The sequence below is a fragment of the Podarcis erhardii genome (genome assembly GCF_964252035.2).
Source record: "Podarcis erhardii genome assembly, chromosome: 3".
NCBI lineage: Eukaryota > Metazoa > Chordata > Lepidosauria > Squamata > Lacertidae > Podarcis > Podarcis erhardii.
The window spans coordinates 65,671,433-65,688,546 of record NC_138507.1 but is presented as its reverse complement, the minus strand read 5'-3'; the positions used below and the strand labels follow the sequence as shown (position 1 = coordinate 65,688,546).

Sequence of the window (17,114 nt, the reverse complement as noted above, 5' to 3'; positions counted from 1 at the left end):
CGACTCTCCGAGGGAGGCGTGGTAGACTCTGCCTCGTCTCCTCTCCCTGGTGGGGAAAGCACTGGCCCCGATGCCTGGGACTCTTCCCCCCCACTCTGCTCTGGTGGGGAAGCTGGTCCTGATTTCCAACTACTGCTCTGGGAGTCCCTGCTGCCCCCTTGCTCCTGGGGCGTTCCCCTTGGGACCCCCCTGCCCCTGGCCACTGGCGCTCCCTTCTGTGAATCTTCCGATTCGCTGGAGAGGCTCATGGAATCCCTCGGACCACTGTCCCCTCCTACGCTCCCTTCGGATTCCTCCCCCTCCCCCTCGCTCTCCATCTCCCATCTTCCCTGTGCCTCAGCTCCTGAGTCCCTGACACATACAGTCCCTACCACTGCACCACCCAGAAGGAGAAAGCAGGTGAAAGGATGATGTGCTTGCCCTCTCCATGACCAAACCTGTGGGAGACTGGCTTAGTGGCACAGCATCTGCCTTGCATGCAGGTGCCTGGTTCAATCCCTGGCATATTCAGGTAGGGCTAGGAGGGTCCCCTGCCTGAAACCTGGAGAGCTGCTGCCAGTGTAGGCAATACACTGGGCTATATGGACCAATTGTCTGTATAAGGCGGTTTCCTATGTTGCTCTCCATGCTGTACCACCCAGACAGAAAGCAACTGCTTCTGCTTTCTTGCAGGCAGCATCAAAGGTCCAATCCTCATGCCTGTGGCACCCAGAGAGGTGAGCAAGACAGAGGAAGCAGGAGCAACCTCTGTCATTCCATTTGCAAGCTTCCCTGTCTTCCTCAGAAGTGGCAGAATTCCAACCAGTAAGCCTAGCAGAATCTCTCATACCCTCCTTTCCAGCTTCAGGGCAGAGCAAGGACAGCAAGACAGCTGCTGCTGCAGGAACATCCAGCCTTTCCTTCCTGGGCAGCAGAAATTGGGCCAGGGATGGCTGCCGCCGCCTCTCTTTGCTTGCATGGCCCCTTTCTTTGGGGTGTGCAGCAGGAAACATTGGTCTAGGGAGGGAGCCACTGGCATATAACAGCATACCCAGCAGCAGAGAGCAGGAGAGTGAGGCTGCTCTGTCTTGTACCACAGAGGAGAGTAAGAGAGAGAATGAGTAGCTGCTTGTCTTTTATCTCCAAATAGTACCATGGGGCCAGTTCTCAATGTGCAGTCTCCAAATAAGGCAAGAAAATAAGAGGAACTTGCTCTTTCCTGCTCCCTCCAGAAGTAACTGAGTTCTGCTCTTTTCTAGTCTCAATGACAGGGCAAGGGAAGAAATCTAGAGGTATTTATTTACCTCATTCTCACCAGCTGCTGGTGACACTCTTCAGCATGCTTTTCCGATCACATAGTCAAGCTCGTGTGCTGTTGAGTCCTCTTGCGGGTGGTGATGGCAGTGATGGAGACAGGGGTGGCCCAAGACATTTTGGCACCTGAGGCGAACCTCAGGTGTTTCCCCTTCCCGCTAGGGAAGAAGGGGTGAATAAAGATCTACACCAGGAACAAGAGTAGGGAATTAAGTTCTACACGAGGATCTGCTGCCCCTGTGGATTCTGCTGCCTGAAGCAGTTGCCTCCCCTTGCCTCATGGGTGGACCAGCTCTGGGTCTGGGATAGTGTAAGCTGCAGTCTTAGCATCAGAGTGTGGGGCCATGACTTATTTCTATATACCAGTGGGGGGGGGGAGCAGGCTGTTCCACTTTAAAATGGCAATACAGTGGTACCTCGGGTTAAGTACTTAATTCATTCTGGAGGGCCGTCCTTAACATGAAACTGTTCTTAACCTGAAGCACCACTTCAGCTAAAGGGGCCTCCCGCTGCTGCCGGAACACAATTTCTGTTCTCATCCTGAAGTAAAGTTCTTTACCCGAGGGACTATTTCTGGGTTAGCGGAGTCTGTAACCTGAAGCGTATGTAACCTGAAGTGTATGTAACTCGAGGTACCACTGTACTGTCCCACCCCCAGCACTAGATTCGATGCCCATTATTTCTGTTTCAGGGAACAGCACATCCAGCACAGAAAAGCAGGGGTTACATCCCCTCTCTTTACCATCTTTGAGGTATGCTCAACCCTTTATTCGCCCTCTCCGACTCACCTGCTCGCCTTCCCGGCCCCTTTCCCTCTCCTGTAATTCTCGCCCACTCCCTGCCTACCAGCTCCTTCACACTCCCTTTGCCCAAACAGGCCTTCTCGGAGTAGCAAAGCCAGCGGCGGTTAAGGGGGCGGGACGGGGTCGCCACTGACCTTTTTACCAACGGCCACTTCGTGACAGAATTTATGCGGGGCCAAGAGCGCCCAGACTTCGCCGGGAGGGAGGGGGGTGTCCTCCGTTCTCTCCCCCCCCCGCGGAGTTTCCCCAAGTGCCGCTGCCTTCGCTCTCTGAGAAATTATTTCCTCTCCCCTTGCCTCTGCCTTCTTAGGAGAAACATATTGGCTCCACGTGACGTAGAACAGCCTCGTTTCGCCTCGCGCTCCCGTTTGGTTGGGTGCAGCGGCCGTTGAGGCCCTTCGGGTTTGGCTCCCCTCCCGCCCCCTCCCGCCGAAAGGCCGGAGGAGAGTCGGGTAAGCCCGGCGGCGCTTCCTTGTGGTGATTATGGACGTGGATGCTTTTATCTTTCTTTCTCTCTCTCTCTTGACGTGTAAAGGAAATGCTCGTGGGAGAGGCGGAGACGGTGTCTTGCCTGCGCATACCTAGCTTTAAGAAAGGGAATGGCAAGGGTCAGGAAACGCCTGTGTCGAAAGAAGAGGGGCAAGAAGCAGCAAGCAGTGGCGTCCTTTGCAATCCTCAGCTTCCCCCCAACGCCTTTCCCCTCAGCCCAGCACCCTCCCAGCGCCGCTTTCTCTCGTTTCTTCGACCAACCCTGGAGTCACAGTGCCCCCTGACGGTTTCTGCTGAGAAGTGCAGGACTGGCTCCTTAAACCAGTGTCCTTTCACCTTTCTTAAAGGCTTCTTATTGAAATACAACATAGATAGATAGATAGATAGATAGATAGATAGATAGATAGATAGATAGATAGATAGATTCTTTATTGTCATTACACAAGTGCAACATTGCACAAGTGCAACGAAATTGGATGCCATCCCTTAAAAACAACAAAAGCAAAACAACAACAACAACCAAACAAACCACATTCCAGCCACACCCACACCCACACCCATCAAACTCCCAGGTCACACTATCGAGTTACTGCATTTAAGAAGGCCACAGCTCATGGATAGAAACTATTTTTCAGTCTATTTGTCCTTGACTTGATGTTTCTGTATCTCCTGCCAGAAGGCAGTAGTACAAACAGACTGTGTCCCGGGTGAGATGCATCCTGCAGGATATTGTTTGCTTTCCTAAGACAACGGGAACCGTACAGTTCTTCCAAAGATGGGAGGGGATGACCAATAATCCTTTGGGCTGTGGTTATGACCTTCTGGAGCACCTTCCTCTTCCTAGCTGTACAGCTGGAGAACCAGGCACAAATACAGTATGTGAGAATGCTCTCTATGGAGCCTCGGTAGAAGGACACCAGCAGTCTCTCACTCAGATTGTTCTTCTTTAAAAGTCTGAGGAAATAAATTCTCTGCTGGGCCTTCTTCACCAGAGCAGTGGTATTTGCGCTCCAAGTCATGCCCTGATCGATAGTCACTCCCAAAAACCTGAATTCCGCCACCCTCTCCACCCGTTCCCCGTTGATATACAAGGGCTGAATGTCCGCCTTTTTTTTCCTGTAATCCACCACCAATTCCTTGGTCTTAGCCGTATTAAGAGCCAGATTGTTCTCTCCACACCAAGCACAAAGCCGCTCCACCTCGTCCCGATAGGCGGACTCATCCCCTCCTGAAATGAGCCCCACCACCGTAGTGTCATCAGCAAACTTGATGATTTTGTTGCTGGAATAAATGGCTGTACAATCATACGTATAGAGAGTATAGAGCAGGGGACTCAACACACAACCCTGTGGTGAGCCGGTGTTAAGGCTAAGGGCTGTGGACATATGTGACCCTACTCTAACCCTCTGAGAACGTTCTGACAAAAAGTCCAAAACCCAGAGACAGGTGGAGTTGGAGAGTCCAATCGCCTCTAGCTTGGACACCAGTCTATGGGGGAGGATAGTGTTAAAAGCAGAGCTAAAATCCACAAACAGCAGCCTCACATAACTCCCCGGCTGCTCCAGATGGAACAGAGCAGCATGGAGAGTGGTAGTGATAGCGTCTTCCGTGGATCTATTTGCCCTGTATGCAAACTGGTAGTTGTCAAAAGTTGATGGAAGACAGGAAATAATGTGACGGCGCACCAGTTTCTCAAAACACTTCATGATGATTGGAGTCAGTGCAACTGGTCTGTAGTCGTTCAGACTACTGATTGTGGATTTTTTAGGCAGAGGAACAATAGTTGACGACTTCAGGCAGGGTGGGACAATAGACTGGTGTAAGGACTTGTTGAAGATCTTAGTAAAAACATATTATGCGTTCCCCATACCCACACGTACGTCCCATCCATAGCAGGGATGCTTCTTTGCTGGAAGCCCTCCATACGTGAATCATTCCATGCGTAGGCGTTGGAACAGATACACTTCCTGTTCTTCACACACAGCAGTGCATACACAACTTCCTACATCAAATTGTATGGTAAGGCATTTAACTTCAAGGTCCGCTTCTACACATAGCCTACTGCTCCAGGAAATGATACAGGGAACTCCTTCCTCTATAGTAGTTCATCAAGAGGCTCTCTTGTGTGTCCCAATTTTGCACCTGACTGGAGTGAGACTGGGCTCAAGTTTTGGAAGCTGCTGCCTAGGGTGATGCTCTTGCTGTGCTAGGTGAAGACTATCCTTTTTGGGGAGGCCTACAGCTTGGTTGTTTCTTAATGTCAGTTTGTATTGTGTTTTTTTTATCTGCTTGCTGGCATTCTGCTGCTTGTTTCCTTTTTGATGATTTTTTTAAAAAAGCATCTGTATTATTGCGAACTTGTGTATGCACTTTTTCTACTGACCATCTTGAACTTTTAAGGTGAACTAGAAGTACATTTTGAAATAATTTAGAAACCTTGACATAATTTAAAACAGTTCACAGAAACTTGTTTGCCTCCCTCCTTGTTGTTTGTTCTTTCTTTCTTAGGCTCTTACTCCTTTTAGGTGCAGCTGCACTTTACTGAAGTTGCAATTTTTTTATTTTTAAAAACTTTTTTTAGTGTTGTTGGCTGACCCGAACTAGTTAAAAAGAATAATTGGGACTCTGGTAGGATAAAAATAGACGAGAAAAATGCTATGCATTAGACACTACTTCCACTTCAGCATCTTTAACAATGTATGCCTAGTCTCCAAGGCCTTTGTTTTATCTACTTTGTTTTATCAATGCATTTCATTTCAGTAACGGTGGTAATACTTCAGTGCATCCTAATGGCTTGGGGTTCTTTTGTGTGCATTAAAAAAATTATGGATGACCCAAATGCAGACATCTGGTCCAAGCTGGCAAAAGCAGGAGCAAATCCCATGTGTGCATGCCTACTCAGAAATAAACTTCACTCAGATGAGATATTCTAGATTACAAAGCTGTGTGCATAGTTATCTGTGTTTGCTTCCCAGTGTGGTGTAGTGGTTAAGAGCAGTGGACTCGTAATCTTGTCAACCGGGTTCGCTTCCCCGCTCCTCCACATGCAGCTGCTGGGTGACCTTGGGCTAGTCACACTTCTCTGAAGTCTCTCAGCCCCACTCACCTCACAGAGTGTTTGTTGTGGGGGAGGAAGGGAAAGGAGATTGTTAGCCGCTTTGAGACTCCTGAAGGGGAGTGAAAGGTGGGCTATCAAGTCCAAATTCTTCTTCTTCTTCCTCCTCCTCCTCCTCCTCTTCTTCCCTCATGGTCAGTACTGTTACAGAATGCTGCTTATCTATTGAATAAACTAAAAATATGTCTTACTTATTTAAAATAAATTGTATGGAAACTTGTTAAGGAAAGCAAACATTTTTATCAGAGGTGGCTTCCAGATGGATGGTTTCTGTTGCCATCCCAGCCATTGCTTTTCCACTGTAAGCTGCAAAAGGAATTGTAATTGATTTTCAACACTATCAAGAGAATGGTGCTTCTTCTATTTTCAACACTATCAGGAGAATGATGCTTTTTCTATTTGTCCACCCCACTATGTTCTGTCCACATCAGTGGGCATGATGTGATTGCTGTGAGTGAGACTATTTGAAGCTCAGTACGCATTCACTGTATTGTGGTGGGTGTTACTTTATGACCCCATTTCTTTCTTTATTTTTAAAATTAGAATAAAACCCTTTTCCCGCTGCACTTAACAAGTGATAAGAGAAGTACCACTGCTTTGAATCCTCCTTAGAGTTGCTTGTCTGCTGCAGTCTCTATTGAACTTCAGGCCCCAGGATAGCCAAGCTCTGAATGAGCAGTAGTTGGTGTTTTCAGTTTTTCTCTATTTTAGATATGGTAGAATTTTTATTATTGCTGTTCGTTTTATGTAAGAATTTTTGATCCCAGGACAGGTTACCTCATAGTTAAAAATAAACAATTATAGGAAATTAAGAACAGATAAAAGCATTAATAAAATTAAATATAATTCAGTCATAGTAATAACAGTTGCAGTAGTGGCTAATATGCCATAAATGACCAGTCAAACAGGTATTTGCCTTTTACCAAGCATTAGCACCAGATGTTTGCCTAGGGATGGTATTTCACAGCCAAGGTATCATCACAGAGAATGTCATATTACATGACACCACCACAGATGATGTTTAGTTCCTCCATTCTCACTATACCTTCTCCTCAGTAGCATAGAAAGAGAGGGGTGGGGCGCACCAGGCATCATGGCAGTTGCTGGGCGACATGGGTGTTGCAGGGTAGCAGAGCCACTGCCCTATCCCTCAAGGAGATATTGCCCAAAAAAGCTGAAACAACTTTGGCCGGTCTCCTAAAAACAGCTCAGCAACTTTGGGTGATCTCTTAAAAAAGCTCTGCTGCAGGGTTTGCTCGCTGCAGCTTCTCCTGGTAACACTATATGCAACTGGGAGATTACAGCCACAGATAATAAACTAAAGCACAGTAGTAGGCTTATCACACGCTGTCAGACAGAATCAGATAGGTAGCCGTGTTGGTCTGCCATAGTCAAAACAAAACAAATTCCTTCCAGTAGCACCTTAAAGACCAACTAAGTCAGTTCTTGGTATGAGCTTTCGTGTGCATGCACACTTCTTCAGATACCGACTTAGTTGGTCTTTAAGGTACTTCTGGAAGGAATTTGTTTTGTTTTGACTATGGCAGACCAACACGGCTACCTATCTGTAACTGGAACTATGGAAGGCACCACATTGAGCCGCATGAAATGGAAGTCGTATCTGAAGAAGTGTGCATGCACACGAAAGCTCATACCAAGAACTGACTTAGTTGGTCTTTAAGGTGCTACTGGAAGGAATTTGTTTTGTTTTGTCAGCCAAAGACAGTAATGCCACTATAATACTTTTCCTGCCTGGTTCTCGCCCTAGGCAATGGTCACAAGCATGCCACCTGCAGTCCCTGGCTTACAATTCTGTATCTTGACTGATGGTGGGGGAAGCCCTTGTCCCTGTACCTCCCTAAAGTAACAACCCAAAGAAAAAAAAAATTCCCCTTGTGTCATCCCCTTTGGAGATAACTTCACCATGGTTAACTCCGTGGCAGAGTCTATGCTTATGCCCAGATGGGCTCTGGACCACACCCACACCCTAGCTGTATCCACTTCGCAACTTTTTATTATCTCATAATACACAGCAATGTAGAGTAAAAGGCATTCTTCACCTGAGCAAATGTTAGTTATGAAATCCCCCTAAGCTGTTTTATATTCTACTTAAACTGAAGACCTGTCAAAACCAAACTGCTCTCTATGTTGCTTAAGTTTTCCCCCTCAAGTATTTGCACTGCTGTAGATGACTCCACAGTATTGTCTGTGAGTAGAAAATGTACTTTAAAGGCCAGTGGTTGTAAATACTGAAAGGTGAGAAGGGAAAATATAGTAGCTTTACTCTGTAAGCCACTCAGGATGATCTTTTAAAAATACAGAGGAAAATGTTGCAGTTCTACCACACGGCCGTGGGGCAACTAGAATAGAAATCTAGATTTTCAGCAGATTTTTAATAGGCATAGTGCTGTACATTCAAGCACTGTTTACATCTATTAATGAAAATGTCATATAACCTCTATCCTAACAAATTAGATGCTTTTAAATTTCAGAAAAGTGTGTGGCATAATTTGACAGCACTATCTAATTAACACCAGTTGCATAATGGAACTCTGAAGACATATGAAAAGCGAAAGGGGTTAAAGAATGAGTGACATTCACAGGAGAATTTTCATGAGCTACATAAGGTATGATGACAGACGAACTAGTTTTATTGTCAGAGAGCTAGGGTGATAGTGATGTTTGGGTTGTAAGAGATACCAACCTATAATAGCTTCTTAGTTACTGCATTTAACTTCTTAGTTACTGCATTTAACAGAAAACCTGGTATTCAGTTAAGCTTTTGCAAAACAAAACTTTTATAGCCCCACAAAACCATATAATGCACTCTATTATCTATCACATCATTCTAGAAAATCATGACATAGATAATTACCACCCATGTATTTTTTTTAAAAGGTAACATTCAACTCAATGAAGCGGCACAAAAAAAACCAACATTACCTGCAAATCTATATTTCAAAAAGTACTTCTTTCAACAAGATTTGTTGTTTTTTAAATCAATGCATTGCTCTAAAAAGAGCAAGAACTTCTACTATGAAATTGAAAGCCCTATTTTATATTTGTCTGGGAAACAAAAATGTTTATGGCAGAAGTTGGACAGATATGTTTATGGTATTATATTTACCAGCCATATATCATAATCCTTTCAGTATAAACATTTTTTCTCACTCTCTGAGAGTGAGAAACTAGCCATTCAACAGCCCCAGCAGCAACTCTTTATATATGTCTGCTGCAAAGTTCAGCTAAGGCATAAGAACAGAACAATTCTTTCCAGCACATAGTATTGATTTGATAGACCACATAGGAATATGGGGCTGCTGATACTAAGATTCACCTCCTAGCCACTGCTAATTTTCATGTGACCATTTCCAGTTCTTAAATGCACAGCCCAGTCTTCACTGAGGTTAGTCTTCAAAGTACGTTTTCAAAAACAACCACCTGAAGCTTAAGCCTGAACTACTGTAATGTGCTGTATATAAGGCTGCTGTTGGAGATTGTTTGGAAAAGACAAGTATTGCAAAATGCTGCTTCCCAATTATTGAGTGGCATTATTCTTTGCAATCTGCAATGGCTTCCTGTTTGCTTCTGAGACCAATTTGAAGTACTGATATTAACATACAAAGCTGTAAAAGGTTTGGGATGCAATTAGGTACTTGCAGCTTACTTAACATCTCAGTGTGTAACTCCATTGTTATCTAATTCACTATTATCATTCCGCTAGCCAAGTCGTATATTATAATTTAAATTTTAGAGTAGTGCTTTTGAATTGTTTGATATACGCAAGTAGGACATGTAATGTCCTCTATAAGGAAAGTAAATTCCTCACCAGGAACAATGTGCTTTAGGCAACAATGTTGTTGTGTTTTTTTAAAAAAATATTTTATTAAGGGTTTTCTTGTTTTACAGTGTAAGTGTAATGCCTCGTCCCCCCCCCCCCATGTAACATTTTTACAAATCCGTTTCATTTGTTGAGGCATTAGGGGGAGAAGAAAAAAAGAAAAAGAAAAAAAAGAAAGGGGGTGGAGGGAGGGGAGATGGATGGGGGTGGGGTCGGGTAGCGGTGTTTCTATTATGCTTAATGTATGTAGAGTTTGGTGTCAGCGTGCTTGTGTTGTTCACTTGTGTTCCTTTGGTGGTGAGAGAGGTTGGGGTTGGCCTAGGGTGTGATTGTTTGTTTGTGATTGGCTGTGGTGATCTTTGTTTTCGTGTGTGAGTGGGGTGGGTGGGTGTTTTGGATCAGGTTAGCCATATTGATTTGTATGCTGTTGGTGGATTATTGTCATTGTCCTGTTGGGCTGTGTATGTGATAAAGGGGAGCCATACCGGGGTGAAGGTGTCTTCTTCTGTTTGTCCCCGTGTCAGTTTCAGTTTATTAGTTATTTTTTCTAGTAGGGCTGTTTCCCATACTATTTGGTACCATTGGTCCATGCTTACTCCTGACAGGTCTCTCCAGTGTCTGGTTATGGTGTTTCTGGCTGCTGAAAGTAGGTGGGTTATGAGTTCTTTGTGGTGTAAATGGGCATTGTTGTCTTGGAAGATGTTTAGTAGGGCCAATTCTGGGGTGAAGTCTAATACTTGCTTAGTTATTTTACATATTTCTTGTATGGCTGTTGTCCAGAATAGTTGGATTTTGGGACACTCCCACCACATGTGGAGGTATGTGCCTGTGGAGGTGCACCCTCTCCAGCATTTTGGTGAGGTTCCTGGGTGTATTAGTGCTAGTTTCCTTGGTGTTAGGTACCACCTGTAGGTGAGTTTCAGTGTGAGTTCTTTTCTTTTCGTTGATATGGATTTAAAGGGGGGTTTAGACCACATTCTGGTCCATTGAGTGGGGTTAATCTTATAGCCTATGTCATTCTCCCATTGTTTTTTGATTGCGTCTAGGGGATTTGCGGGATTTTGGAGTAGTATTTTGTATATTGCGGATACCGTCCCTTTACCGTTTCCCTTTGTTGTTAGGAGGAGGTTTTCAAAGGTTGTCAGGGGCCTAGTTGCTGCTGATTTTACTGTTAGGTTGTTTAAGAGGGCATGTAGTTGGTGTTGTGTTAACCAGGGCATTTGGGTGTCTTCTAGTTTGTCTTGTATTTCTTGTGTTGACAAGGGTTTGTTATTTTTATAAAAGTCTATTAGGCGATATAAGCCTTTGGTTCGCCAGGTTTTTATCTGGAGGTTTTGTGCTGCATGGTGGAATAATGGGTGGTACGCCAGGGGGATTAGTGGTGATGGGGTTGGGGATAGTTTGCCTATTTGTGTTTTCCATGCTTTGAGCATGGTCTGTGTGTACCTGTTAAGTGTTGTGGGAATTTTCTTTAGTTTGTTGGGAAGGAGTGGGTATGTTGTGGTGCAGGTATTTTCAATTGTGTCCCTCTCTAGGTGTACCCATTGCTTTGTCTCATCTTCTAGTATATATGGGATTATATGGCGTATTTGGTTGGCAATGTAATATGCTTCTATGTTGGGGATTCCCCATCCTCCTTCTGAGGTGGGGAGGTGCAGGTATTTGGGGCTTATTCTTGGTTTTTTATGTGAGAAGATGAAAGAGTGTAGTTTTCTCTGCCAACTGCGGAGTTGGGTTGAGGGGATCCAGATTGGGAGGGTTTGGAATAGGTAGGTTAGTTTTGGGAGTGTGATCATTTTGATCATGGCTATTTTGTCTGAGAGGGTGAAATTCATGTTATTCCATCTCTTTAGGTCTTTGTTAATTTGTCGCCACAGGGGCTTGTAGTTGTGGAGGTACAATTTATTGAGGTTTCTGGAGGCAACAGTGTTGTTGATGATGATGGTTAGGTAGGGCTGCCACCCTGTGGCAAAAAATATGAATTGGAGGATTTGTTTGACATTAATTACAGTGGTACCTCGGGTTACAAACTCTGCTAACCAGGGAGTGGTTGCTCCAGGTAAAGACTTTGCCCCAGAATAAGAACGGAAATCACATGCAGCGGCAGCAGGAGGCCCCATTAGCGAAAGTATGGCTCAGGTTAAGAACCATTTCAGGTTAAGGACGAACCTCTGGAGCGAATTAAGTTCTTAACCTGTGGTACCACTATATATTAAACTCTATTTCATAATAATCAGATATGATTGTATATAATCAAACAGAAAGCTGGGCAAGATAGAAAGGAAAGACAAATGAAAAGAGAAAGCCTTGAGATCACATGAATAGATACTGAGATAACTGGGCTGTAAAGCTCGTGGTAAACAGCAATTAAGGGAAGTTCACATCCAAGTATGGACAAAACAGCCAATCTAAATAGGTATTGTTAGGTTCACTAACAGAATTTCCTGGGCCCAGTATACTGTATGTGTATTGCCCCCCCCCCAATCTCCTTCACTAATTTATTGGTCAGAACTGTTGCTTATGTAGATATATTAACTTAACCTAACCTACCTCACAGGGCTGTTGCAAATATAAAAGGAGGGAGGGGAAGATAATGTACACATTCTTAAGCTCCTGGGTGGAAAGGCAAAATACAAGTAGATATCACCACTTATGTAAATAAAAAATAATCATGCACAAAGCCAGAAACCAGTCCCTCTTGTTTTAACTGCCACATTTCATAGTCCTGATATTTACAGCAAAATAGTTAAATAGTTAAACAAAAACTGTTTGGCAACCCTTATAAACAAGCAAGATACTCAGTTTCACAGTTTTGGAGTCTGACTCACAAACCCTTTGCCTAGCCTACCTCACAGGGCTGTTGTGAAGATAAAAACAGAGAAGGGAAGGCAATGTACACAGCCGTGAGCTCCTGGAAAGAAATGCTACTTACAAATATACAACAAGGAGCAACATATACTCAAAGTTATGTGCAGTTTCACAACTCTCAGCAACACCCAAAGTCATAGCTGTCGACGTTTCCCTTTTTAAAAGGGAAATTCCCTTATTCCGAGTAGGATTCCTCGCAAGAAAAGGGAAAAGTTGACAGCTATGCCCAAGGTATCCTTGGGTAAAAGTACAATCTATAGGAATTTTAACTTGCTGTAGCTGCATGGCATTTGGTTATTGTATTTGTGGATTCTTTTAGTATTTTAGGATTCATTTTATATTTTTGTTTTATGGTTACTGTATATTAAAAAATATATAAAGCCAGTAAAGACATGAAGACCAGTAGTACTTTTTTTTCAGTAGGAAGGAAGCCTCATTTGTTTAAAGTTTGTTATCTTTAAGTAAAACATACCTAAGCTAGCCAAGATAGCATACTTGGGGAGGGATGAACGAAATAATGTGGAAAGTACTTTAAAAAAACACTCCAATACACAGAGCTGACTCTACTCCTGCATCCAGCATCAGGCTAGCACAGGGGTCAGCAAACTTTTTCAGCAGGGGGCCGGTCCACTGTCCCTCAGAACTTGTGGGGGGCCAGACTATATTTTGAAAAAATAAAAATGAATGAATTCCTATGCCCCCACAAATAACCCAGAGATGCATTTTAAATAAAAGGACACATTCTACTCATGTAAAAACACGCCGACTCCCGGACCGTCTGCAGGCCGGATTTAGAAGGTGATTGGGCCGGATCCAGCCCCCGGGCCTTAGTTTGCCTACCCATGGGCTAGCAGCAACAATGAGCTTCTCTTGTTTTTTTCCTGCTGCCTTAGGATGCTGCCCTTCTGATTCCCAGGTAATCAGAGGAAGGAATGCTAAGCAGCTTAAGTTATTATGCATGCTTAGCAACAGCAGTATCTGCAGCTTAAGAATGGTGCTTCCATGATTTGTCTCTTAGTTTTATTTATAAATGTCTGATTGACTTAGCTTTCATTTTTTTTTAATAGTAAGTCAGGTCCCTGCTAGCTTGGGGCCTGCTACATGTTTATTTAATCTACACTTAAGACAGGAAGAACCAGCTGCACAAATATAAGATGGGGGAGACTTGGATTGCCAGTAATATATGTGAAAAGGATATGGGGTCTTAGCAGACCCACAAGCGTAACTTGAGTCAACAGTACGATGCAGCAGCAAAAAAGGCTAATGTTATTCTAGGCTGAATCAGTATAGTGCCCTGATCAAGGAAATTGAATAGTTCTGTTCTGCTTTGACCACACCTTGAATACTGTGTCCAGTTCACAATTTAAGGAAGATACTGACAAGCTGCAGTGTGTGCCGAGGAGGGCAGCCAATGGAACATTTGAGGGAATTGGGTAAGTTTGGGCTGGTAAAGAGGAGAGTGAGAGGAGATAGTTGTAATATCTTCAAATATCTAAAGGGCTGTCGGATGGAAGTAGCTTGTTTTCTCCTGCTCTGGAGGGTGGGACCCAAACCAATGGTTTCAAGTTACAATAAATGAGGTTCCAGCTAAACATTAGGAAGAACTTTCTGATACTAAGAGCTATTCAACAGTGGAACAGACTTGCATAAGAGCTGGTGGCCTCTCCTTCCTTGGAGGTGTTTCAGCAGAGGTTGGATGGTCATCTGTATGATGTAGTTGAGATTCTTGCATTGCAGGGGGTTGGACTAGATGACCCTCGGGGTACCTTCCAACTCTACAATTCTATGATTCTACAATCCCTATACCCCGCAGTTAGCAGCTCTGCCTTTAGATTCCTTTATTATTCCAGTTAGTTCTGGGATTCTAAATTGTCTCTTACCAGCTTCCAGAAATGCCTTTTGTCTTTTGTTTACCAGCTTCTTTGATGAACTGAGTCTAAATGACAAATATAAATATTACCAGCCTTATAGCAATGTGGTTGCCACTAAAAATAGCTTTCATTTGTCCTGAGCTCCAGCTCACTGCAGTAATGCCTGAAAATTAGAAAACTGAAAAATTCTATATTTATAAACTATACTGTGCACTAAATACCCACACCACAGTGTGGGGCTACAAAATGTCTGGGGCCAATGTTACTACAGACACACAGAAGAGTGGTGAGAAGCATTTATTTTCCTTTCAAGGGGTGCATTCACTTGGGGAGAATTGTTAGAGGTCACATCCTGGCAGTAGACAAGAGCAAAGTCAAGTGGGGATGCAGGACACAAAAGTAGGCAGAACAAGGGTGTCTAATCTGTGGCCCTCTAGATGTTGAACTACAAGACTTAAAATCTCTGACCATTGGCAAGACTTCCAAAGGCTGATGGGAGTTGTAGAAGAACAGCATTTGGAAGGCAACAGGTAACTTGCCTATGAGGCAGGGCCTCCACTTCTTTTTTCCTGTAACCCCTTTCCCATCAATTTCTTCCCCCATTGACACCTGCATAAAATTTGGTAAAGAGACCCTCATTTAGAACCTATAATATACAGGTGCAGTTTTCAGTGGCAATTATATCATTTTGTTAATGCTTGGTTTATTGTCTACACAAGCTTATATTTACAGAAATATCTGCTTTGAGCGGGCGGCATTTATGATTCCCACAGTGCTGCGTCTATATACAGTACTGCATGAGCTGCATGGCACCATAAAAAATGGCTGGGGGGGGGGGGAGCCCACTACCCACCATGTTCCATAGCTGGGGGAGGGGAACCTCCACCCCCCTATTTTAGGGAGTGCAGCCGTTTTTTTCCCATTGACAGCTGCCACGCACCTTTGGAAACCAAAGTGAGGTTCAAAGAGAGGAATACTCCTATTCCAAGTACTGAATTGCTGTGGCAAAAAACAGATCATTCATATTGGCTGAGACACATTAACTTATTTTGATACAGTTAGTTTTTGTGTGCCACCTTGATTAGGTCTTTTTTGTATACAGTACTAGAAATTAAAGGCTGAGAAGTAGGGAGGCTGTTATATCATTGATAGTTAACACTAAGCATTGCAATACTCGTCATATCATCAATGCAATCTTACATCAATGTGACACTGTGGATGCCAGCCTTAAGTTTAACTAAGCATGCAGAAGCAGCAGCTATCTCTGGCATGAACCACCAGCACCTGCAGATTAGTCACATATCATGGAGAACAGATTGCAATTGAATCTAAATAGTAAGATGATGCTGATACTAGGAAAGAGCCATGCCTTCTTGTGATAGATGGGGTTTCTGAAGTCCCATCTGATCAGGTAACAACTCTGAGGATACTTTGCCTAAGACCTAGTGCTGTTCTGTTCTTTGGCAGGCTCCAACCTGATTCTCAAAGGCAGAAAATGCATACACTGGTTAGACTGCAATACTATGAAACTTTACTTGTGTAAACACCCTGTTCAACAAGAGGGTTTACTTCCAAGTAAAGATAGTGGTTGGACTCCAAAATTATCAAGATAGTTGAAAATTAATTGTTCTAGATATTTTTAGTACACTCCTAGCAATATTTACAAGAACATATTGGTCTTGAGTGCAGGTGTGCATAGTACTTCTAAAGCTATGTACGGATAAACCAAAGTTATTGCGCAAATTTAACTGGATTGATTTTAATGTATACAGCACTGAGATTTTACCAGCTATGTATGGATTACATTTTTCCACAATCTTTTCCTGTTATAAAACTGTTAATTCATTAATTGCACTGTAGACACTTATAACCCATCCTATTAAAATATTCAAGAGTTACCAAATTAAATCTCAATTTAGTCTAAAATTCTAACAGTAATCAAGCCAATGTACCCAGAATCTGATAAGCAGGTTATGAAAATAATGACTATCCACTGAGTGTTTCAAGCACCTGGTAAATCAGAGGCAGGTTGTGTCTGAAGGTGGTCATCTTCTGAAAATGCTGAGGTCATCTCAAGCATCTTTCCTGTGTGATAAATCAAACAACATGACTGCTATAAACCATTATTTGAAGAATTGAGGGTCAGCTATACCCCTACATAGGCAATGACCCAATTCACATGTAACAGGAAGCCTAACCATCCCTTACTGTGAACAAGTTAATGTGTGGGTTTCCAGAATGAACATGTGCTATATTCCTCCCCTGGCCTTGCTGCTGCCATGCTACCAGGATGTAAATCATGATTTGGCTTAGCATTACAATCAAACCCAGTCTTGTGGTCTGTCACACTCAACAAACCACAAGCTGCAAAAAAGCCCCCCCCCCCCGCCCTTAGTGCTTGTGGTTTGTCAGGGCGGGGGGGGGGGGGGAGAGAAAATCACAAGTGTGGGTTTGCACATAACTAAGACAAACCATGGCTTAGCCTGGGTCACATGACAGTAGCAGGGCCAGGGGTGAAACACATTAGACAGTCTGCTCTGTGAACCTGCACATTTGTGCTGAGTCATGGTTTGGCTTAGCATTACATGCAATCTGGGCCATAATCACTAAGGAGGGAGCACAAACAGAAGGTGGGAAATTATAGGATTTACTCAGGGCAGAGGCAGCAGTCCTTTAACTTTTATACATCAAAGCACATTATCATTCATGGAATAATAAATTTTATCTTCCAATTCATATAACACAGAAGAAGTCCTGAAGTTTGCTTAACATTATAGTATAAAGCATGGAGCCATGCATGGTGGGAAAGAGACTTCCCTGACCATCATGTTTCT

General features: G+C 43.6%; 2 long non-coding RNA genes across 2 annotated transcripts in view; both read left to right on the top strand.

The window, feature by feature from the left end:
- Window positions 1–17,114, top strand: part of LOC309337680 — a 318,963-nt gene that overhangs the window by 218,334 nt on the left and 83,515 nt on the right. The gene's annotated exons all lie outside the window — the stretch shown is intronic.
- Window positions 2,332–17,114, top strand: part of LOC309337681 — a 34,037-nt gene continuing 19,254 nt past the window's right edge. Inside the window, exons 1-2 of the long non-coding RNA XR_014154479.1 lie at window positions 2,332–2,752; window positions 8,193–8,327. This is a non-coding gene — a long non-coding RNA (uncharacterized lncRNA). The remainder of the gene's footprint in view (window positions 2,753–8,192; window positions 8,328–17,114) is intronic.